Source organism: Anabrus simplex, chromosome 5 (genome assembly GCF_040414725.1).
Source record: "Anabrus simplex isolate iqAnaSimp1 chromosome 5, ASM4041472v1, whole genome shotgun sequence".
NCBI classification, from domain to species: Eukaryota; Metazoa; Arthropoda; class Insecta; order Orthoptera; family Tettigoniidae; genus Anabrus; species Anabrus simplex.
This window is the reverse complement of record NC_090269.1, coordinates 427,223,520-427,250,358: the sequence shown is the minus strand read 5'-3', so window position 1 is coordinate 427,250,358 and position 26,839 is coordinate 427,223,520. Positions and strand designations below refer to the sequence as shown.

The 26,839-nt window shown below is 40.5% G+C and overlaps 1 long non-coding RNA gene across 1 annotated transcript; it reads right to left on the bottom strand.

Annotated features, from left to right (window-relative positions):
- Nucleotides 1-539: 539 nt before the first annotated feature.
- On the bottom strand, nt 540-18,110 carry LOC137501066 (uncharacterized). Its single transcript, XR_011018326.1, has 3 exons — nt 18,031-18,110; nt 6,054-6,098; nt 540-587 (listed from the first exon to the last, which is right to left on the bottom strand). It is a non-coding gene; the product is annotated as an uncharacterized lncRNA (long non-coding RNA).
- Nucleotides 18,111-26,839: the final 8,729 nt, after the last annotated feature.

The following is a 26,839-nucleotide window of genomic DNA, read 5'->3' as shown; positions in this document are numbered from 1 at the left end:
CTGTCCAAGATATCCATAGGCTGTTCCTTACCGCTCTTTTCGTCAAGTGAAGTAGCAATACCAGGTATTTCATGTGTTCCCACGTATAAACTACAGTGGATTAAGGTCAGGAGACTGGGCAGGCCAATGCACTAGACCTCATCACCCGACCCACCGTCGTCGGAAACTAGTGCCCAAAACATGGCGATCATGCAATCTGAAGTGTTCTGGAACTCCATCATGCGTAAACAACATGAGGCATCGAACTGCTTGGGGAACATGTTGGCCTCAAAGCGGTCAGTTACGCTCGTCCATACAGTCGTCGCGGTAGCATGTATTGGCTGACCAGTTGATCATGGATAATACCAAAGTGCTGTTGATCAATGGCGACAACCGTGGCCACCTTTTACAAATGTGGCCTCGTCGGTGAACATAAAGGACGACGGACGATAAAAACATCAGTATGACAGTGACCTGTGCCAACGAATTTGATTCCAGGAATCACATCCCGACGTCCGCTAGAAATATTTATATGCAGACTTAATAACGGAGAGTGGAATTACCTGTTCTGCTCCCCCAGTTTCATCTTGACCTGGAGCATCATCTACCTGAAATACACAATATCAAGTGTTAAAACTCACTTCTTTACAAATTCTTTACAACATAGTCAAAACTGTTTTGGTGTATTGGTCCGGTAACTCTTGGCTTGGTCAGATGTAGTCCACGGTTAGAAGCATGTACTGAGTCATCCATTTCAGTGTCATGTGAAGAAAGACTGAATCTCCCACCTCTCCCTTGGTTGCTTTTTCCATGCAATGCACTTTATTGGATAAGTTAGGTTAATATGGGACGTGACAGTGAACTTTTACAACCTTCATCCATTGAAGATAAAGAGGAATTGCCACTTTCTGCAAAACGAAATGTATTTATTTATCTGATTATTTATTTATTTATTTATTTATTTATTTATTTATTTATTTATTTATTTATTTATTTATTTATTATTACGTTACTCCAATTCCACAGAGGAAGACATTCCTCCTCGCCAGATCATGAAGCGATACGAGACAGCCCATTCATGTATCGATACCTTGTCTGTGCATACGGATAAACGGGGGAAATGAACTGTGTTTGGAAAAACCTTGCGTATCTAAAATATATTATTTTTTATTAACTAATGTTTCATTTTAACAAAGAGTTATAGAGTCATTTCTAAAGCTTAATATTAATTATTATGATGTTTGGAGAAACGTAGAACAAACGACCTTTCTCAGTAAGCCACCAGATGTACAGGATCAGTTTTCTGGAAGTCTGCTGTCAGTATCAATTGGAAAATTGATTTCCTAAATTATACCAACGAGTTGTTAATTTTGGACCACGCCACGGTACTTTCACTTACTATGAGTTGTAGTGTCTATCCAATCAGCAACAAGAATACCGGCAGTGGAAATGAAGTTTTGTCATTAAATAAATATAAGTTTGCTGTGAAGGTGAAAATGATCATCAGTTTTCGCTCTAAAAACGAAATCGCATCAAAATAGACGTTACGTTCTCTGAGTATTATTATATTTGGAATGTATCGAGGACCCTCAGCTCATTGTAGTTTAGGTTTGCCAATTGTCATCTACCACATTCATTATTATTTTATTATTTCATTTGTTCGCAGGATTGACACATGCCAGCTTAAATACATTCACAAATATGACCTTCTATCTCAAAAAATAGCAATTTATTATGTAATTTGATAATATCGTTCTGTGTGTAAATGCCGTTGTGCTAACTTATTGATCTACGGGCTGCATCTAAATATTCGTAACAAATGTCGGGGGCTGTTTCCTCGGAACAAAAAAAGGAAAAAATATCCGTATGAACATATGTCCTACTGTGTGTTGTTACTCAAGTAATGGACGTACTTTGTCTACATCACAGGAAAGTTTCAAAATGTCCGGCGTAGGGAGCCACAGCTGCTTCAAGATATCTTGTTCCTGACTAACAGATCCATGGGCATTATAACAACGCTGTTCCATATCGCTGATATCATCAGGTGAAGTAGCAATTCCAAATATTTCATGTGTCCCCAGTGATAAAGTACGGCGGATTTACGTCAGGAGACTGGGAATGCCAATGCACTAGACCTCATCGCCCAATCCACAGTAGTGGGAGGCTTGTGTATGTACAAAGCCTGGCGTTTATGCAATCTGAAGTGTGCTGGAGCTCCATCATGCGTGAACCACATGAGGCGGTGAACTGCTTGGGGAATCTATGTGCCTCAGAAAATGGTCAATTACGCTGGTTCATTCAGGCATCGTGGTAGCATACATGGACTGGCCAGTTGATCATGATATTACCAAAGCGCTATTGATGATTAGCTACAACCACTACTTAAATTTATGTTACCATCTTTTCCAGATGTGACCTCGTCGGTGAACAAAAAGGACGACGGGTTTCCAAGAAGTCAGTATGGTTGTAGCCTGTACCAATGCATTTGATCCCAGGAATCACATCAGGACGTCTGTTAGAAATATGTAGATGCACCCTTCATATCGGAGAGTGAAATTACCTGTTCTGCCTGAAAAACACAATATCAAATGTTAAATCTCATTTCTTGAAAAAATTATAAGTTCTTTTCAACATAATCAATATTGCGTTGATATGTTCGTCCGTTAACTCTTGGCATGGTCGGGTGCAGTCCACGCTTTGAAGCATGTATTGAGTAGTTCATTGCAGTGTCATGTGCAGAAGGATTGAATCTCCCACCTCTCCCCTGCTTGCTTCTTCCGCGCGATGGATTTTATGGGGTACGTTAATTCAATATGAAAGATGACAGGGAATTTTTACAACATTCATCCATTGAAGATAAAGAGGAATTGCCACTTTCTGCAAAACGAACTTACTTTCTTTCTTTCTTTCTTTCTTTCTTTCTTTCTTTCTTTATTTATTTATTTATTTATTTATTTATTTATTTATTTATAGCCTTACTCCAGTTCCACAGAGGAAGATATTTCTCCATGCCAGCTCATAAAGATGATGTTGAAGACAGCCCATTCATGTATCGATACCATGTGAGTGTACGCGGGTCGAGCGGAAAATGAACTGTGTGTATGAAAGAACCTTATGCTGCCCAGATTGTACCATTTTTATTAACGATTGTTTTAATTTTAATGATGAGTTGTAGAGTCATTTCAAAAGCAAGATATCAGTTATTAGTATTATGTTTGGCGAAACATTGAACAAAGAACATTTTGGATGTAGCTACCACATGTGCATGATCTGTTTTCTGAATGTCTGCGATCGGTAAGTTAGAAAATTGATTTCCTAAATTGTGCGAGCGAGTTGTTAATTTTTGACCACAACACGGTACTTTCACGTGCTGTGAGTTGCAGATGTCTATACAATCAGCAACAACAATGCCGGCAGTGGAAATTAAGTGTTGTCAGCCATTTCACAAGGTTTTTCGACTTTATGTAATCTGTTCCAGATATTGTCGCCTCACTGCCTGGTGGAACACTGACAGAGAATTCATTTCTCATTCTGTGCCTCAGTGGTATAATGTACTGTCCAGGACACTTTTTATCATGGATATGTTTTTGTCTGTCAGGAACTGGAGTCATCAATTTATCGTGGACAGAAGACCGACAGCGAGGTAACCATTGTTCGTCATCTTCTTCCTAACGTTATAAACACTGCCTTCTAGAGATGGCTGAAAAATAACGTAACAGTTACTCTGTCACAGTTACATGCCTGTCACTGTTACAAATGTAACGAAGACAAAAATAACAGGTTACCAAGTAACGACAACAGAATAACTGAAAGCAGTAACTAGGAATGGGGAACTGTCACTAGTAGCAGCTTACAGACACAGAATGTGACCTTCAGAATTCAGATAGTACGTATGTCTTCCAAGTGAAAGCGCTTTCGTAGGAGATTGCTTTAAGTCAAATACACTATAGTGTATAATATAGTCTATAGTGTATTTTTTTAAGTTGCTGCTATCATCTGGTAACTAAAGTGTAAACTGTTATGACATATTCAGCTGCTCAGAGGTAATCGTTGACTCAGACATCGCGCAGGGCTACCTACATTGTAATATTATTATAAGTTTCACCAGTATAATTTTTCTTGTACCATAAATAAATTAGAATGCAAAATTTCCATATTGATATTATAGATAACATAACATTACTTCATTTTACTTAATCGATTCTGTTGTACCGGTGTGTGTCGAGCTTTGGCAGACAGATCATGTTTTCCTGTCTTCTATCCTTGATCGGGGCATTGTCAAACTCACTCCTATAGATTTCAGAAAAGATGCTATGTTGTCTTCTCATTTCATCCGTTGTCTGCCTCTCGTTAACTTTAAATCATATAGGAATGCGTGTTTTGCTGCACCGACTTTCAGCACTGCAGTGATGGTGCGTGCATGTGCGAGGGAATGAATGGGACTTCCCAACACAGCTGTAAGTAGACCAGCTCGAAGCCGTGACCGGGCTGTGACCAATAAAAGGTGAGTAACATTGTACGTTATTCTTAACTGTTACGTTTCAGTTACTTTATTGTAGCAGTGACAGGTGTAGCAGTTACACAAAAATAACCGTTTGTTACAGCTCTACTGCCTTCTATATCCTGTAGGCACTAATGGCGCCATGTTTTAAACGAGCTTATGGGTTTGGACTGGGAGTCTGTACCACCCCGGTGAAACTCCCCTTAGTGGCGGGCAGGATCGAATACTCGGCACCCGAGAACATTTGAGAATTGAAACTTGCATTTTTCCTACAAGTTCACCTTGATGTGTTCAAAGATATCATTGAAGCTTTTTAAAATTATGATTATACAGAGATATTAATAGTTAAATAGGCTTTATTCATCTTTCACAAAAATCATCAACTTCATAACATAAGATTCATGAAAATTAGGGTTTCTTATCTTTCTTTCTTGAAAATACTCTGTGACCTATCAAGTAATAACTTTCTCTTAATTGCAGTGAACTTCTTCAATTTCATGTAAGTAGGACTACAGCACAGAAGATGAAAATTATCATCAGTTTTCTATCGACAAATATAATTGCATCAAAAGAGACGTTACGTTCTCTGAGTATTATTAAAATTGGAAACTATCCAGGACCCTCAGCTCAGTGGAGTTTGGGTTTGCCAATTGTCATCTACCACATTCATTATTATTTTATTATTTCATTTGTTCGCAAGATTGACACATGCCAGCTTAAACATATTCACAAATATGACCTACTATCTCCAAAATAGCCTATTATTATGTAATTTGATAATATCATTCTGTGTGTAAATGTTGTTCTGCTAACTTATTGATCTACGGGCTGCATCTAAATATTCGTAACAAATGTCGGGGGCTGTTTCCTGGGATCAAAAACCGAAAAAATATCCGTATGAACATACGTCCTACAGTGTATTGTTACTGAATGAATGGACGTACTTTGTCTACATCACAGGAAAGGTTCAAAGAGTCCGTCATAATGAGCCACAGCTGCTCGAAGATATCTGGATCATGTCCAACAAATCCATAGGCTTTTCCTTATCGCTGATGTCGTCAAATGAAATAGCAATACCACATATTTCAAGTGTCCCCACTGATAAAAGTACAGTGGATTTAGGTCAGGAGACAGGGCAGGCCAATGCACTAGACCTCATCGCCCAATCCACAATAGTGGAAGGCTGGTGCCAAAAACCTAGCGTTCATGCAAACTGAAGTGCGCTGGAGCCCCATCTTGCTTGAACCACATGAGGCGGTGAACTGCTAGGGGAACATAAGTGCCTCGAATGGGTCAGTTACGCCGGTTCATTCAGGCGTAGCGCTAGCATACATGGACTGGCCAGCTGATCATGGATATTACCAAATCGCTGTTGATGATTAGCTACAACCGTTACTCAAATTTATGTTACCATCTTTTCCAAATGTGACCTCGTCGGTGAACAAAAAGGACGACGGACGACAAAACTTCAGTATGGTAGTAGCCTGTACCAACGCATTTGATCCCAGGAATCACATCAGGACGTCTGTTAGAAATATTTAGATGCACCCTTCATATCGGAGAGTGAAATTACCTCTTGTATTTCTCCAGTTTCACCTTGAGCTGGAGTAGCTTCTGCCTGAAAAATACAAAATCAAATGTTAAATCTCATTTATTACAAGGAATTAGAAGTTCTTTCCAACATAGTCAAAATTGCGTTGATATGTTCGTCCGGTAACTCTTGGCATAGTCGGGTGCAGTCCACGCTTTAAAGCATGTATTGAGTAGTTAATTTCAGTGTCATGTGCAGAAGGATTGAATCTCCCACCTCTACCCTGCTTGCTTCTTCCGCGCGATGCATTTTGTGGGATACGTTAGGTTAATATGAAAGGTGACTGAATTTTTACCAACATTTATCCATTGAAGATAAAGAGAAATTGCCACTTTCTGTACAACGAACTTTATTTATTTATTTATAGCGTTACTCCAGTTCCACAGAGGAAGATATTCCTCCATGCCAGCTCATAAAGATGATGTAGAAGACAGCCCATTCATGTATCGATACCATGTGAGTGCACGCGGGTCGAGCGGAAAATGAACTGTGTGCATGAAAGAACCTTATGTTGCCCAAATTGTACCATTTTTATTAACGATTGTTTTAATTTTAATGATGAGTTGTAGAGTCATTTCAAAAGCAAGATATCAGTTATTAGTATTATGTTTGGCGAAACATTGAACAAAGAACATTTTGGATGTAGCTACCACATGTGCATGGTCTGATTTCCGGAAGTCTGCGATCGGTAAGTTAGAAAACTGATTTCCTAAATTGTGCGAGCGAGTTGTTAATTTTTGAGCACAACACGGTACTTGCACGTGATATGAGTTGCAGATGTCTATACAATCAGCAACAACAATGCCGGCAGTAGAAATTAAGTATTGTCAGCCATTTCACAAGGATTTTCGACTTTATGTAACCTGATCCAGATATTACGTCGCTTCACTGCCTGGTGGAACACTAACAGAGAATTCATTTCTCATTCTGTGCCTCATTGGTATAATGTACTGACCAGGACACTTTTTATCCTGGATATGTTTTTGTCTGTCAGGAACTGGAGTCCTCAATTAATCGTGGACAGAAAACCGACATCGTGGTAACCATTGTTCGTCATCTTCTTCCGCACGTTATAAACACTGCCTTCTATATCCTGTAGGCACTAATGGCGCCATGTTTTAAACGAGGTTATGGTTTTGGACTGGGAGTCTGTATCACCCCGGGGAAACTCCCGTTAGTGACGGGCAGAATCGAATACTTTCCAGTATCGATTACTAGGCACCCGAGAACATTTGAGAATTGAAACTTGCATTCGAAACCAATTTATCGAATCCTAACTAACTCGAGTAACTGAAATGTAAGTGAACTGTGAACATCGGGAACAATTTAGTGTACAGGAAGCGCTTTAATAAAAGCTAATATTTGTTCATCTACCCTTGTACGGTGCATGTGTTATTTGACGATCATGTAAGGAATTTTACATTGCAGCCATTTGATATGCATTTGACTGATGTCAAGCAGTTGGTTTATGCCACTCTGCAGTGTATTTTCATTCATATATGTATATATTACAAATCTACTGGATTAACTGACATTCATTTCACCGAGCGAGTGGACCGTGGTCTCGGGCACGTAGTTTTCAGCTTATATTCGGGAGATAGTGGGTACGATTCCCAATGTTGGCAGGCCTGCGGATTGTTTTCCGTGTTTACCCATTTTCATCCGAGGAAAATGCTGCAGCGCCGAGATTGTTTAAGGCCACGGTCGCTTCCTTTCCGTTCCTAGCCCTTTCGTACACAATCCTCGTCATAACATCTATGTGTGTGCCGGTGCGACGTAAAGCATATTCTAGAAAAACATTTTATTTCTCTTTATAGCAAATGTAAAGGAAGTAAACAATAGATTGTGAATGATTTATGACCATCATTAGATCTTGATATTCGCATATAAGCTCAAACAATAACATTGTATTCGAGAACCTCTCTGTCTTCCGTTTGAGAGAAACATTCGAATACATCTTAGGTAAATACTCGTATGATGCGCTTTACTCTCTTTGGCCTAAGATTCACCGCCATATAGCATCACGCTGACTTCACACACAACCGAACATCACTGACTCCGCTCCGACCTGAAACGTTACTTCTAGCACCCGATAGAGGCCAGCGCGAGCGCTGGGACTCACATTAATGTCATAATTTAAGAAAATACTGAAATAACACTTTCAGTGTAGTACTCAGAAATGTGTCGTAATTACTGGAAATAACGGGAAGTATACTTTAACATTGAAAGTTCTTTTTTTTTGAGAAATTTAAATACAAATTACACAATAAATTTGATAATAAATATCACTTTGTCAGAAACATAAGGAATACATCAAATAATTTTATTCAGAACAGTTGTTAGTAAAAATGAAATGGCGAATGGCTTTTAGTGCCGGGAATATCCCAGGACAAGTTCGGCTCGCCAGGTGTAGGTCTCTAGATCTGCTCGTCATGAAGAGGATGAGATTATTATGAAGATGATACATACACCCAGCCCCTGTGTCAGCGAAATTAACCAATTATGGTTAAAATTCCCAACCCCGCTCGGAATCGAACCCGAGTCTCCTGTGACGAAAGGTCAGCACGCTAACCATTTAGCCATGGAGCCGGGCAGTTGTTAGTTATATGCATTTAATCAGAATCCTTCGAAAACTCTGTGTAAATAAAGAATATTTATTCACTGTCACGAAAAATGTTTTCATGACAGCAAACGATAAGTACAAGTCAGTGTAATTTTATTATTAAAGTAAATTAAGATTCGAACAGATACTAGTTTTCAAACTGTACAAATACAATATACACAGAATAGCAAGTTACCGCCCACTCTCCTTCTCAAGCGAAACCTCGTTATTATTATCTCTATTTCTATTTAAATCCTCATGACAGTGAGAAAGTGGTGGTGGTTATTGCTTTACGAGGAAATATAACTGGGCAACCTTCAACTCTCAACACGGTGTTAGTGACGGTCAAATGAGACAAAACGATGGTAGTGGTGAAATTCGTATGGGTTGTGCGGGCCTGAATGTGTCAGAAATGCAACAAGCAGTACGAGAAGAAGCAAAGAAATGTCGTACTTGTATGAAGATGTGAAAATATATCTTCACTAGTCCTCCTAAAATCTACATTTCCTGTCTGAGCACACCTCATGGGCTGGAAGCTGAATGATTCTATTCATGCATTTCTATATTTTTCCTCTCTCGGTGCATTTAATTCTGTTATTTTGATGCGGTATTTGAATACTGATGTGATACTCATTATCTTGCGTATGCTGTGCTCTGCTGTATTCTTTAGAAGGGACGTGTTATTTGGTCATAATATCAACTTTGTGTGAATGTGCCAATCCTTCATTTCAAGGTAAAGCTGCTTTGTGATGTGAGGTTATACACTCAATAACATTACCATGCATACTAGGGGTATCAGACCATTATTTACAATAAAGTAAGTAGTTGAAAATAAAAATATATGAATTATGATGTATTTGGAATGGAAATAGTAGAACTGCATTATAATCGTCAGAGTAGGTGAGGGGAGGTGGGTAGGACGGGGGTGACGATGGGATAAGAGGGGGACGGGTGAGCTGTGGTGACCATAATCGGGTATGTTCACTACGCCGGAAGTTTCTTCTCTGCGCTATCTGTTGATAATAATAGTGCCGTACAAAAATCAGTACTGATCTGCATTTAGGGCAGTCTGCCAGGTGGCAGATTCCCTCTCTGCTGTTTTCCTTGCCTTTTCATACATGATTGCTAAGACATTGGAAATTTACTGAATATCTACCTTGGTATGTTATTCCATCCCTAACTCCCCTTCCTGTAAACGAATATTTGCCCCAATTTGTCCTCTGGAATTCCAACTTTATCCTCATATTGTGATCTTTCCTATTTCTAATGATATCACTCAAAATTATTCGTCTACTTTTCAATCAGTCACTACTGATCTGCATTTAGGGCAGTCGCCCAGGTGGCAGATTCCCTACTGTTGTTTTCCTAGCCTTTTCTTAAATGATCCAAAGAAATTGGAAAATTATTGAAAATTTCCCTTGGTAAGTTATAGCAATTCCTAACTCCCCTTCGTATGAACGAATATTTGCCCCAATTTTTGCTCTTGAATTCCAGCTTTATCTTCATATTGTGATCTTTCCTACTTTTAAAGACACCACTCAAACTTATTCGTCTACTGAAGTCCTCCCATGCCATCTCTCCACTGACAGCTCCGAACATACCACTTAACCGAGAAGATCGTCTCCTTTCTTCCAAATCTTTCCAGCCCAAACTTTGCAACATTTTTGTAACGCTACTCTTTTGTTGGAAATCATCCGGAACAAATCGAGCTGCTTTTCTTTGGATTTTTTCCAGTTCTTGAATCAGGTAATCCTGCTGAGGGTCCCATACACTGGAACCATACTTTAGTTGGGGTCCTACCAGAGACTTATATGCCCTCTCCTTTACATCCTTACTACAACCCCTAAATACCCTCAAAACCATGTGCAGAGATCTGTACCTTTTATTAACAATCATATTTATGTGATTACCCCAATGAAGGTCTTTTCTTATATTAACACCTAGGTACTTACAATGACCCCCAAAAGGAACGTTCACCCCATCAACGCAGTAATTAAAACTGAGAGGACTTTTCCTATTTGTGAAACTCACAGCCTGACTTTTAACCCCATTTATCATCATACCATTGCCCACCGTCCTTCTGACAACACTATCCAGGTCACCCTGCAGCCGCTCACAATCTTGTAACTTATTTTTTACTCTGTACAGGATAACATCATCTGCAAACAGCCTTATCTCTGATTCCACTTCTTTACGCATATCATTGATATATATATAAGAAAACATAAAGGTCCAATAATACTGCCTTGAGGAATTCCCCTCTTAATTATTACAGGGTCAGGTAAAGCTTTGCCAACTCTAATTCTCTGAATTCTATTTTCTAGAAATATAGCAACCCATTCAGTCACTCTTTTGTCAAGTCCAATTGCATTCATTCTTGCCAGTAGTCTTCCATGAACTACCCTATCAAATGCCTTAGGTAGGTCAATCGCAATACAGTCCATTTGGCCTCCTGAATCCAGGATATCTGCTATATCTTGCTGAAATCCTACAAGCTGAGCTTCAGTCGAATAACCTTTCCTAAACCCAAACTGCCTTCTGTCAAACTAGTTATTAATTTTGCAAACATGTCTAATATAATAAGAAAGAATGCTTTTCCAAAGCTTACATACAATGCATGTCAAACTGACAGGCCTGTAATTTTCAGCTTTATGTCTATCACCCTTTCCTTTATACATAGGGGCTACTATGGCAACTCTCCATTCATTTGGTATAGCTCCTTCAACCAAACAATAATCAAATAAGTATTTCAGATATGGTACTATGTCCCAACCCATTTGCCTTTAGTATATCCCCAGAAATCTTATCAATTCCAGTTGCTTTTGTAGTTTTGAACTTTTGTATCTTACTGTAAATGTCATTGTTATCATAGGTACATTTTAATTCTCCTTCAGTATTACTCACATCCCCTATATGGACATTATCCTTGTAGCCAACAATCTTTACATACTTCTGACCGAATACTTCTGCCTTCTGAAGATCCTCGCATACACACTCCCCTTGTTCATTATTGCATGCCACCTCTCCACTGACAGCTCGGATAATATCCCCCAGTTCGAGCAGCTCGTCTCCTTTTTCCCAAGTTCTCCCAGCCCAAACTTAGAATTTATTTTGTAACGCTACTCTTTTGTCGGAAATCACCCATGCACACAATGAGCATTGTGGCGCTAACTCTCACTGCGGACTAGCACTGCAAGTGCCATCTGGCTTGCATCGAAATTTATCATTGAGTTTCAGCTCTATCTCTATATAACTTCTTTGGTCTATATAGAATTAGCGTGGACATTTTTCCGAAACCACGGCAACCATGGTAACCAGTGCACGTCATATATGGGTACTAGGACAGGACAAATAAACATATGCATGCTTCTATGTAGCAAAGGAATATCGTTAATTTTGATTTTTCATAATATGTATTTTGCGAATATTTATGGCCATAGTTTTATGCGCTAGATCGGCTACCATTTTGTAGGACGTAGATTTTGATAGGTGTGGCTATCTTGTGACATGAACTGGTAATGTTGTGTGCTGGACCAGCTGCCATATTGTTGAATGTAGATCTTAATAGGTGGGGCTATATTGTGACATGGCGTGGGAAAGTTGTGTGCTGGATCAGCTGCCATATTGTTGGACGTATAACTTGATGGGTGGGGCTATCTTGTGACATGACATGGTAAGGTTATGTGTTGGACCAGCTGCCATATTGTTGAATGTAGATCTTGATAGGTGGGGCTATATTGTGACATGGCGTGGGAAAGTTGTGTGCTGGATCAGCTGCCATATTGTTGGACGTATAACTTGATGGGTGGGGCTATCTTGTGACATGACATGGTAAGGTTGTGTGCTGGATCAGCTGCCATGTTGTTGAATGTAGATCTTGATAGGTGGGGCTATCTTGTGACATGAACTGGTAATGTTGTGTGCTGGACCAGCTGCCATATTGTTGAATGTAGATCTTAATAGGTGGGGCTATATTGTGACATGGCGTGGGAAAGTTGTGTGCTGGATCAGCTGCCATATTGTTGGACGTATAACTTGATGGGTGGGGCTATCTTGTGACATGACATGGTAAGGTTGTGTGCTGGATCAGCTGCCATGTTGTTGAATGTAGATCTTGATAGGTGGGGCTATATTGTGACATGGCGTGGGAAAGTTGTGTGCTGTATCAGCTGCCATATTGTTGGACGTATAACTTGATGGGTGGGGCTATCTTGTGACATGACATGGTAAGGTTGTGTGCTGGATCAGCTGCCATATTGTTGAATGTAGATCTTGATGGGTGGGGCTATCTTTTGACATAACATGGTAATGTTGTGTGCTGGACCAGCTACCATATTGCTGAATGTAGATCTTGATAGGTGGGGCCATCTTGTGACATGACATGGTAATGTTGTGTGCTGGATCAGCTGCCATATTGATGGACGTATAACTTGATAGGTGGGGCTATCTTGTGACGTGACATGGGAATGTTGTGTGCTGGGTCAGCTGCCATATTGTTGGACGTAGATGATGATCCTACATATTACTTTCAATTTATCGGAACACTTTATCTCCCCTGTGTGTACGTAAAAGTATGCAATACCTGTAACCCCTAAATGTCGTAAGAGGCTACTAAGAGGGTAACACCAAAGAATCTGTACTCACTGTCTCGTTTTCTAAGTCCTAAGACATATCTATGGAGAAACTTACATATGCCCTTTTTGTGTTGTTTTCCGCACCGTAGAAAACCCGCTTTCATCTACGTTTCATGGTCTGGTGGGATTAAAAGCCGCTTCCCCATAAGCTTTCCAGAAGATCACCTGTAGAAATGTTATTTTTTTCATTTTGCTTCTGTATGTCTTGTTGGTCTGCCCGATCGCTTCCCGTGAGGACATTCTCTCTATTACAAATATCTTGATTGAAACGAGGCATAAATTTACAATCGGAAATCATCAGATACGTGGGTGTAAGTTGTTACACAAAGACCAAATGAAAAGACTGAAGGAAACAGAATAGATGAAGTGTGTCCAGTCGTGAAGAATAAGATCAGTAGGGTTCCATATCAAAAAGGCCGTTGGAACTCACTTGTGACGCCAGTAAGTACCAAATTCCAAGGGGCAAATTGGCTAAAATAATAACGTATCCATACAGCCAATGAGGAGAGATTTCTGGGGCACGTGACCTGCACTAACAAACTTTGTTTAATTTATATTTTTGTGTTCGATGATTTCGTTCAATACTAGGAAAAACGCGTCAAAACATGACGGTCTGTGGGGTAAACACTTAGTGAAGGATTTATGTATCTAAGACATTCTTTGTACAATTACTTTTTGGCAGTATTGCAACGTTAGAGATGTCAAAATGTCGCATTTTGACACTGCAGCATATGTCATGGCTGAAACTACAAGTTTTAGTGTTTCCCCTTGAGCTTTGTTAATTGATAATACAAAATGCAAAGCGAATTAGAAAGTGGTGCCACTTACAAGCAAATGAGAGTGTTTTATCTGAAGGAGTTAAAGCATCCCGAGGGATTAAAGATCTCTGCCTATTTTGAATGACAGTGCACTGATCGACAGAAGAAAAATGGTAGTTATTCCCGTCCACGCTACCAATAAAACACGAAGCCCTAAATTGGAGCACTTAGAATTAAGCATATACGTTTTTCAGTGAGCACGGGCCCGTCGATAAAAAGGCATTCTTGACATTTGTGTTGTTTTGTTGGGGCAAATCAAGGATTTAATATAAATGAAAGTTGCCCCTGGTTTGCAAAAAGCACAATGTCAACCAGGTTAGATTTTAAAATTGGCACATAACAGTTTGCTCCTTCGGGTTTCCATAACAGTAAATTATGGCACGGAGGATCGACTCACTTTCCCGACGACTGGAGTGGAAGGAGTTCACAGCCTTAGTGTTGTTAATAATAATAATAATAATAATAATAATAATAATAATAATAATAATAATAATAATAATAATAATAATAATCGTATGGCCTCAGCTACCGTTTTGCAGACATTTCGATTTGACGCCATCTGGCTGTCTGCTCGTCAATTTCGACGTTCCGGTTTACTCTGTCTGCCATCTAGCGGAACTAGAGTAAACCGGATCTCTCTTGGGCGTCTATGGCTGAGATTGAATTAATTTTGTCGGGTAAATACCAAATGTATCACCAGAGATCTTTTACATGCCGACATCGTACGACATGGAGTGTCGAATGGACTTTTTCCGCCCTTCAAAAATCCGACTACCTCTGCCGGGTTCGAACCCGCTATCTTGGGATCCGGAGGCCGACACTCTACCACGGATCCACAGAGGCAGCTAGCCTTAGTGTTAAAAATACAACATGGAGAAAATGACTTTTGCATTCCTCCTTCATCATTTCAAGCTAGCAAATATAGGGGAAGGTAGAAAGAGAGAGTGACATTGCGCCGATTAGCTTCTTCTCGACTAAGCGACTCCCTGCAGACTGGAACAGCTGAGCAGGAACACAGCGCATGTGCGCTTGCCCCCTCCCCTCTCGCATCATATGCCATAAAGCTACCATTGTCCAGGTGGCCTTGGAGTACTGGCGAACGTTTTGGCGAATCAGAATGCTACAATCTTCTGTAATAATTAAAAAGTATATGACAAGACATTTTTAAGGTTTTAAAGGCACTCTGCAAATCTACAGGCCAGGAGCTTTCGTCAGAATGCTTTACGATGTCGGTCCGTTCAGGCGTTCTCTCAAAATCGACGTAACTAACATCCACCCAGTGTTTTAAATACATCGATCATTTAACTAATTTGTGCCTTCGCTACATTGCATATTTAAATACAGTCGGTTTTCTGCTGACTGCAGTGAACTTCATGCCTTTAAGATGGAAATATTTAGAGTCGCAGTGTCCAAAAGTGCAAAACCCATTCTTTTTTTTCTCGAAGTGCAAATGTTTCAACAAACTTTTAATTGTTTGTATTTGATGCATTTGAAAATGAACTCCAGTTCCGCGAATGAGTTTGAATTACTTACTTCAATCCTATGTATCATAGTTTTGCTTTCCTCTCCGTTTCTTCGTATTTCCAAAACGATGTCTTTATTACGTATTTTCTTGATTCTGTTTCTTCAAACCTGTAGAAACTTCATTTTAGACGTAGATGCACCAACTGGTAAGTCTTCACATCAACTTCAATAGGCGATGTCATAACTACAGTGGAACGAAACTTCTGCTTGCTGGTACTTAATCGTGTCACTTGAGGAAAAAGTTTCATCATACCAATTTCTGTTACTATGTCTGTCTGATTTCCTACCTATCAGATCTATATACCTCTGCTGATCAGTACCAAAATTTACAACAAAGTGCATGAGACATTCGGATAGATCGTAGAGGTAGCAACATTGTCACATTACAATTTGAACTCCTTGTTGTAAGGGGGCAGAGGAAAGTAAATTTGTAAAGGTGCACCGAACAAAAAATATTCAATTACACCTTTTGATCAAATATTCATTTCCCAAAAGGAAACCATAATTTAATTCCATTGATTGCATAAAATAATCATTTAAGCTCTTGAGGCTTTTTCAATCGTGAAATTTTTACCAGCGTTTCACCCCAGTCTAGCAGTGGGCTCATCAGTTTGATTGCTACACGTGTCCAAGACGCTAGCGATAGTGCAGTGGAGACACATGCTTCTCCTAGTGCACTGTCACTGCATTGTCCTGCATAAGAGGCTTGCAGTGGTGTCTCAACGGCGCACTATCGCCAGCGTCTTGGACACGTGTAGCAATCCAACTGATGAGCCCACTGCTACACTGGGGTGAAACGCTGATAATTTCACGATTGAAACAGCCTAATGAGCTTAAATGTTTGTACATCTGTCGATATTTGGGCTACGCAAAATATCCTCAACAGACTTGTAAGATAAAAGCGGTTTTTTTAAAGTTATTATAAAACTCGAAGAATTTACAAATTTACATTCCTAATAGTGTGATACGTGATATCCTTTATTCAGTGGCACTGGATTAATGATTTCGCAGTTAGCAAAGGTGTATAAAATTATTGAATCGATATCAGTAATTCACATAGAGTTCAAAACTTACTAAATTGGAGAAAATCAATTATAATTCAATTCTTACTTCTGATGTATTTTCGAGTGTTTGTTGATTCACTCCATACGTATTATTTCATTACGGCACGAAACTGTGCAAAATAATTTATCGGGACATAAATGAACATCATGCTAGTACCTTAGAACCGACAAGTGTCGATGAATCGACGGTTTACCCATTTTTGTAGCAGCAGAGTCGATTCTTTGACGCATTTTTATTTCTTCGTTTAGTAGCACTATTCCACTTACAGGTGGTGTGATGTGTCTAGTCTTGTGATCCTAGAAGTTTACAGAAGCTTCCTACTCATCATAGAAACAATCTCCTTGTACATGTTTCCTTGGAAACAAATGAGCGACTCGCTTCTATACGAACCAAAACCTGTGTAATGGAGCTGTACTTGTTATCGCTACCGCTCTTATTTTGAGGCTGTAATTATCTGTATTGACGAGTTAAAAGTGTACATTTGTTTCCGTCTACAATACCTTTCGTTTTAGTTAGCTTGTACTATATGTAGCATAGCTCCTGGGATTACAAGTTCGTGCATCCGCGTAGGTTATAGGCCTAACATGGCTCATGTATTGGAAAATACAACAAATAAGAAAATCTAGACGTTAACTCCAGTACTGAAGTTTCGCTAATTTGTGAGAGGGGAGACAATAGATGAAGCACGAAAGGTTTTGATACTAGAGGGAGTAGTTTAAGTCCATTAGATATAATGAAGGTAAATAATTACATGATTTACTCTATGACAGTAATTCTTTTAATCAGGCACTTCATTGTTAAAAACTTTTAAGTTCGAATGATAAGTAGTGGTGCAGGACAATTTATTATTTGTATAAAAATAGCTGATTAAAAAGGAGGATACCCCTATTTGGGGTTATCCAAAGTCGAAGCAGACATTTTATTGACACATGGAACGTAAATCGACATAAAGTCTGGAAAGAGCACAAGATGCTGAACACTGGTTCTAAATGGGTTACATGAGTATACTCGTGGTTATAATTGTTTGTAAGATGTCAGTGCCAATATCGATACTTAATTGCTTTTACCTTTTTGGCAACATAACAACGAAAATTTTATTGATAAACGTATTTCTTCTGGTGGTAACAATCACATTCGTATTCATCCCACATTCTTGACCGACGTTCCATTATTTTACGAACATTAGCCATAGTGAGACAGCAATGCATATCATTTCATCAGTAAAACATAGAGAACCCATGAAACTTACAAGCAGGTCAGTACTGTTCCATGTATACTCAAGGACTCTTAAAAATGTGAAGTTATCTGAAACTTACTGAAGATGCCCTTTCACCTCCCTCCTCAGAAGGAACGTCTTCTTTGTCCGCCATGGTTAGTTTCTTATCTTGCCCTTAAAAAACAAAGAAATTACAAGATTATTAACATTAAAGTTGAGGTCAATCATCAAAAGTTCATTTGTCAATATTATAGAGTACTATGTACACAAAGTCCGCCTCTGTGGTGTAGTGGTTAGTGTGATTAGCTGCTACCCCCAGAGGCTCGGTTTCGATTCCCGGCTCTGCCACGAAATTTGAAAAGTGGTACGAGGGCTGGAACGGGGTCCACTCAGCCTCGGGAGATCAACTGAGTAGAGGGGGGTTCGATTCCCTCCTCAGCAATCCTGGAAGTTTTCAGTGGTTTCCCACTTCTCCTTCAGGCAAATGCCGGGATGGTACCTAACTTAAGGCCACGGCCGCTTCCTTCCCTCTTCCTTGTCTATCCCTTCCAAACTTCCCATCCCCCACAAGGCACCTGTTCAGCATAGCAGGTGAGGCCGCCTGGGTGAGGTGTTGGTCATTCTCCCCAGTTGTATCCTCCGATCCAGAGTCTGAAGCTCCAAGACACTGCCCTTGAGGCGGTAGAGGTGGGATCCCTCGCTGAGTCCGAGGGACAAACCGACCCTGGAGGGTTACGAACGAACTATGTACACAGAGCCGAAAATATGCTCGGTTCATTCGGAAGGCCGTGAGTTCCATTCCCGATAAGTGAACCGAAAAAAATTAAGAACAAGTCTTCAATCTCCAAGATAGAGTATAGGCTGAAATACAGGGTGACCCAAAAGTCCGTTAACATTTGACGAGGCAATACTTCACAGAATATTGGCGGTAGAGAGGTAGTAATTGACACACATGATTGGCATGACACGGGGTTTTACTGCTAGCAACAATGACTGCACAAACAGGCCAACAGATGGCGCTGGACAGCAACATGTCAGGTACAAATGGCCACACATGCTATACATGACGAGGTTTTATTGACATCAACGAGTGCACAAACAGGTCAACAGATGGCGTTGAACAGCAACACATCAGTGGTGCCGCATGAGACCCGTGTACGGCTGTCGTGAGCGAAGGGGGGGGGGGAGGTTAGTAGGTGCAGAGTGGGTCTTCGTCCATATTTGGCCACGGCTCTCCCGTGGCTCTACGCCTCTGCCTTCGGGAGATGGTACAGGGCTGGACCTCACGGCTGGCCCAACCATCGGCTGTCCTGAGAATGGTTTTCCGTGGTTTTCCATTCTCCTGCACTAAGGCGAATGCTGGGACAGTTCCTAGTACAGGCCACGGCCGCCGACACCCTCACCTTTTCCGTGCACATCCTCCACCGTAACAAATCTGCCGGCCTGAGTGACGGCGTTACCGTCTAAGAGGCCCACCTTCCCCCCTCAGGGGAGGAATGAAAACATTTTAGTAGAAGTAGTAGCAGCGAGGGCGCCATCCTTCGTCGATACTCCACTCCTGGTGGTGTATTATCAAACCACATTGTACGCGTAAAGTCCGAATAGTCCACACACCATAATCCAGTACGACGTCTTATCGGCACTTAAAAAGTGTAGCGGGCAGTTGGACTGAGTGGCTTCGTGGGGTTTCAACCCGAGACTTGCATATTCATCTATTAGTGTAGTACAGCTATTAATTCTTCTGATCTAGGCTAAAAGCCTCCTCAGCAACTCCTATATACTCTTCGTTCTAGTGGAGTCAAGTCTACAGCAAGTCCGGCGTTCGTATCATCTTTCACCGACGAACGGCTTTTCTACATTGTAACTCATGTACGCAGGGCATTCCCTATTAAACAAGTGTTCTGACCAGGTGGACAGAAGAAAATCGGAGAGGTATCACCTCAGGGCGAGCCCATTGTCAGTAATACCGTATCTCCTAAGACTGTAGTAAAATCAGTCTCCGTCATGTATCGCTATTGACCGTATTGTCCAGTCACCACCTCAACAACGATCACAACCATCACCATCATCTGACCTGACAGTAGTATATGATACAGTATGGCTGGATGGACTACATTTCAAAATTGAAAAGCATTCACGCTGCCAAAAACTTACAGCCCTTCTGAAGAACATGCTGACAAATCGTACTTCAAGGTCATCATAGGGGAAAAGACAAGCAAGTCTTTTACAGTAAAAAGTGGACTACCTGAAGGGTCTGTATTAGCCCCACTACTTTTCAACTTGTACACCAGTGACATGCCTGACACCATCAGCAAGAAATTCTGCTATGCTGACGACTTAGCCATCGCTGTCCAAACTGTCACATTAGAAGAGGGGGGAAAGCATTCTCGCCAATGACTTGAAATCTTGAATGCATACTACACGAAGTGGAGACTTTGCCCAAATCCGGCTAAGACAGAAGTATGCTCATTGCATCTGTGTAACCAAATAGCTCACCAAAAGCTCAACGTTGCGTTCTGCCAACAAAGAATTAAACATAATTCCAACGCCAAGTACCTTGGCATCACCTTATACCGTTCTTTAACATACAAAAAACACCTGAAAATTACAAGTCAGAAACTTAAGTCAAGAAACAACATCATGAAGAAACTAGCTGGTACGACATGGGGAGCTGGTGCATCCACACTACGCACTACTGCCCTCACCATGGTTTATTCAGTGGCTGAATATTGTGCCCCGGTGTGGCAACGTAGCCTTCATAGTAGGAAGATCGACGTCTGTCTGAATAAATGTATGAGAACCATAACAGACACACTAAAATCCACCCCAATCCCGAGGCTACATACTATCAGTAACATACCACCTCCAGAACTGAGACGACAGGAAGCAACTATACGCGAGTGGAGAAAGTTACACCATCCCGATCATCCACAGAATCTCCCAATCCATGAGGTCCTTACTGACCTACCTCCTTCTCGTCTTAAATCAAGGAACCCAATATGGCATAACTGGCTTCAATATCCAGGAAAAATGGCGTCAAAGCTGGAGCTCTACATGTGTGAAACACCAAGGCATCCAAGACCCCACAACTGGACTCCCAGGATTTCACCTGAAGAGACACCAATGGTCTAAACTCAACCGTTTAAGAACAGGCCACGCTGGATGTAATGCCATGCTACATAAGTGGGGACTTCGAGAATCCCCTGCCTGTGACTGCGGAGCCCCTTTCCAGTCAGTGCAGCACATTATTGAGGAGTGCCCTCTGAGGAAGTATGGTGGACCAGCCCAAGATGTCATCAGTGCAACACCCCCTTTCTTAGAATGGCTACAGCAACCGGACATTGATTTGTAAATATGAGGGCTACCAACATTCTTGTCCTTGTATAGAGCGTAAATTTTCTTTTTCTTTTGTATACTTGCCATACGATAAAAAAACTGTCATCGCCGCCAATGACTTCGGTCAAACAGCCGCAGCTGCTTAACACTCGGCCGTAATGACTAGTTCTGCTACTCCTGATTATCAGGCCGGATTTCTTCCCATGACTCCAGCTCTGCTGGAGGTCAACACCAGAGTCCCAGTCTAAGACGTTTCCTCCAAAGTCTGCTCCGGAGGAAGAACAAGCTCCACGACGCCTTACTTTGGACCCGAAACCTGCACCATCGACAGACATTACAAGTGTGCCGCCACCATCCACGGACGCCATCAGCCTGCCCATTCCTCCAATTCTACCACAACCACCACCACTACCCGCTCTCCGCTCGGACTTTCATCAGTATCCGGTACAAGACGCCCCATCAATCATTTCAGTTTGCTCCCCGCTCAGGAACGCATTCATTTCTACACTCCAACCCTGCCCCCGAGTTCCAATCTCCTTACGCCATTTTCTCCACCCTGCTCAGATTTAATATGCGGCGTGAGGATATAGCGGACATCCGACGAACAACAATTGGAGTCATCATTCAAGTTAATGGGGACTAGTGTTAGATAGAGGATGGTTGCCTAGTTGTACTTCCTCTTGCAACAATAATCACCACCACCACCACCTTTCAACTACTCTAACCCCAATCCATCAAAACTCTCTTCTCCTTTTCTCGCTACCGCCTTCTCAGCTGCGTAATACGAGGTGCTGACCACCACCCCCCCAATTACAGAAGAAACAATAATCTCCGAACGCCACGCGGAAGGCATTCCAGTCATGGAGGCATTCAGAATCAAGAAATCCACGGATCCAACCTATATGGTGAGCATTCTTCTGTCATCGCCCGAAGATGTCGACCGTGTCTTGGCCAGTGGAACCATCTCGCGCCCCACCTCCACAAGCCATCCGGTGTGAGCGCTGTCTCATCTACAATAATCATACCACTGTACTGCCAAGACTCCTAAATGTGGTGACACGCCCCCTCCACAAGTGATAATAAAATGGTGTCCGGCTAGTGACACCATGGGGTAAGCGTATCACAACAAGGAAGCAATAAAATTAAAAATGCAACCAAAACACCAAAATAAAAATAAAAACAAATGTGGAAGACTGAATATATAACACAAGGGGATCCATATCCCAAGGGAAAAAAGGGGTGGAATCAACAAGGGGAACCAGAAAAAGCATCTACAAGAAAACACGTACACCCTTTTCAAAAAAACAATACTATAATTAACTCAAACATCACTACAAACTATTACATCATTAGTACCAAATAACTATATGAAAAGGATTAATTTGTCTAGCTAAAAAAACTTAAGTATCAAGTGAATGAAAATAAATTCATAGGGCTAAGTCATATCTACAATACCCTTTTAAAATAATTTGGGTCAAATTTAGTGCTTGGTAAATAAGAATTAAAATAAGTTGTAAATACTAAGGTGAGGTTTTTAACAATAAATATACTCTCTCTTAATATGAATAAATAAATAAATAAATAATTTAGGTAAATTGTACTAAATCAACAAAAACATAATATTTCTTAAAATGAAATACGAACCTAAGGGACCTAATTAATAAAGGACCTCCATAAATAAAACTAAATGTATCATTTTACCTGATATCTACATTTAAAATAAATTAATTTTCTAAGGATCATTATTAGTGGAAGGTTCGAACACCGAACGCATAGTAGAAAATGCTAAATGCAGAACGCGTCGCCCGAATAAATCACAAGGGCATCACTGGCCAAAAATACCAGTCACATAGCACATCCCCAAAAAAGAACCGAATAACATAGTAAAATTTAGCATCACCAAAATAAAACCACCAACAGAAGGAAACGAGAAGACATCGTTCATCTGCCGTACACTTGAAGAGAGAATCGGTCAGGTAATACCAAAATTAGTAATCACATACTCAAATACACACTCGTAAGAGAGCAATAACAATCGGCCTAACCCCACGTAATACAGAAGCAGACTCCCATGCGATAAGATAATAATAATAATAACAATAATACAACGGTTACGTAACGACCAGACAGATATAAGAACCGATAACCAACAATGACAACAGCAACGGATAGAAGAGATAAGGGAACCCAACAAAGCAAGAAAGATGAACGAAATAAGCCTTCCATTAACAATGTCCTTACATACTACAGAAACACTACTCGTAAAATGAATAACAACGAAATTTTGTTGTCACAATTAGTACAAAATATACTTGTCTAGCAAAATATTTAATAATAATAGTAATAATATACTATTTGAGAAAATTAGTGTCAATGGAGGTTGCTCGATGCACCATTCAAAACTTCCCTTACTGAGGAGAAACGAACCCGTAATAAAATGAAAAAAAAAAAAATAGAACAAGAAGTCACAATATAATATAACGTCGCACACCGGCAGAATTTACAAGCACGGCAGCAATAATTCAAATGAAACACAAGCATGAAGGGAACATCACAAGAAACACACCAAATTAAGCAGAAATAAAATAATAAATATGAAAAATAAAATGGAAAGGACCCAAATACACACAGGGTTTAACGGACGTAACAGTGCACATACAACGGCTCCAATATACAAGAGCACATGGCGAAAAGAACAGACCAAAACGACGCCTCACAAAAACAAGTAGTTCACACTACAAGGCGCCCACAAAATTTAGCAAACATATCCACAAATAAAAAGAAGTAGTACTTACATGAATGACGAACACAAACACAAACTAATTCGTAAGTGAACTATGCATCGAGCAACACCATGTCACACGACTAAATTAACTCAACCTTAACTGCTACATACTTTACATCAAATTAAAATACCATAAATATTTATATGTACAACTAATCCCTAGCAAGGGATTCACCACACTGTTTTATCCTACTCCCGTGGGAAGTAAATGAATCCTGCAATATAACGTAGGCATTACAAGCCGTCTGACACCAGTCAGTTCAAAATGCCGTCAAGCAAGCCGGCGGTCGTAATCAGACTGCTCACCGCACGGAGCACAGGCGTGAAAGTAAGAGTCAGGCGCTATCTGTCTAACAGCGCTCAAACTCACTACAGGTTCCATAGCGCGCTGATAGGTCGCGTTAATGTACACTTCAGGCAGTTGAAGGCACTATGTTACCAACCTAGGAATGTCAAATGTGCCTTGCAAACGGCCCAACAACACATACGAAAAGTCCAAATATATTATACAGATACGAAGACGTACGAAGACGTACACCGACAGATTTCAAGTTTATTTATTAATTGTAACGCCACAGTGGACATTGGAATCAAGATCACTCTACAACCAGGGGTCCCCACACGCATCAAAGCCCGCAATGCCAACCTGTGGAGGTAATCACTCAGTGTATTCTCGCCGCTGCCGTCGCTACCATGCACCTCTTCAAAATCAACCCCAACTCATAAACCCTATCAGAACCGTTGATCCACCTACATCACCTATCCGTTCCCTTTTTCAATCACCTACAGTCGAGGATATACTTCGCTTTGTCACCATTTCATTACTATGTATACACCCCTACAACATACCCTTAGTTCTCACTCACTTATAAGCCACAGCAAATCAAACATTCAAACTTCACTTTCTAACCACCCGTTCCGGCATAAATTCGCACTTCAACTTTACACCATTTGAAAACCTTGTCTGAACACAATCCCAGCTCCCTCAGCTCAAGCAACTACATCATAGAATTGCATCCTCTCCAGTCTTTGTACTCACCGAATGGACTTACATCCTGTTAAACGTAAGCTTGTGAGTGTACCAGGGATATTATGTCACTCTTCACATATTTGTCACCCTGTATTCAGGAGAGAAACCTTGGCGAAGGAAAAATGCAAAAACTTCTAATAAGTACTCTGTTAACATGTATACCTTCATAAATGACTATAAAAATACAAATCTTTAATTGATGTTAATATTCCAAGTACTGTTAAACAGGAAAAAACCTTTTTTTAAATAATAATGAAATAAAGTTACAAACCCCTTAACTAAGAAGCCAGACCCCCTACCATTTCCTCCTTCTTCACATCCTTTACCCACCTCCCTGTTCTCTTACATATCCCCAACCCACCCGCGTCTCTTGGTCAGATAAAGGACGTAACCCTCTAGGTGCCCCCACACCCCTTCAGGGTGGGGAGTGAAAACCTTTGTCAGTCAGTCAGTCAGTCAGTCAGTCAGTCAGTCAGTCAGTCAGTCAGTCAGTCAGTCAGCGTTCGTACAAATATGCTCTGTGCATTTTTTCCACTAAATCCATCTCCGCTACTTTAGTGTGTGAAATTATACTACGGGAACATATGTTCGCTAAGAGTCAACCGCCCGCTGATTGAATGATAGATCGATCAACACAAGCCGGATGTTACAATTTTTAACGAAACATTCTTAGCTAAAAGTCAAAAACCACAAATCAAAAACTACACACTCTACCGCTCTGACCACCCTAATAGGGGCCGTACAAGGGTAGCAATTAGTGTACACAAATATATCTCATCAAAAATACACTACCGCTAATTACAAGAATATCAGACAGAAAATATAACAATCTAAATGACTATTGGTAATCAAAATATTGATAGCAACAATTTACATTCCCCGGCTCAACCCCACCTAAAGAATTTGTTGAATACATAAATACATTTACAACGTATTTAATTATTGCATATTTTAACGTTACTTCATGTAACAACACTCAACAGAGAACATATGAACAATTCTTACATGACGTCCGAGGTGTTGACATACCACTCCCCTCCCCGAACCTGACCTATATCTATTAACACCCTTGACATTATCATACGCTCTCCAACCTTAGCAAATAATAGTGGCGTACTGTACTTATGCCACCATCTATCGGAATTGACCATATACCATGCATACTAAGAAACTACGAACAAACCCGTTCCAGCGTAGCCAACGACCCCCACCAGTACGACAATACAACTGCACTGAATGGTCAGCCTACAGACAAACTATCACATACGTGATTTACAATATTTCAACACCGACAAATCAAGAAGACAGCCTCAACTACTGCAGATCCTCTCCACATACTCCGCCATACCTCACACCCACCACTTCCACCTAGAGACCTTCAACTACCGCAGTATTCACACGACCTCTACAAAGCTTATCTTCGAATACAAGAAACCAACACACTTCGTGAACACAGAACAACTCTCGTCCCTTTATTAAAGCTGTACCGGGTTTCACCTTCTCCGGCCAGTTAAACTGCGCGCCTTCTATAAGGTCATCTATGTAATAAACCTTGAACTGATGCATTACTAGATATTTTTGTTTTCAACTGTTACATGTCTCTACCATAGCTTTAATTGCTCCATCTTGCGCTGTAAACTACAATCCATAAAGAAATGTGTAATTTGGAGATTTATCAATCTAGTTTTTAGAACTGTTTTTTATGTATCAAAGATGTCTACACTTTTGCTGGTTCCTTCTTCAATAGTAATCAACCTA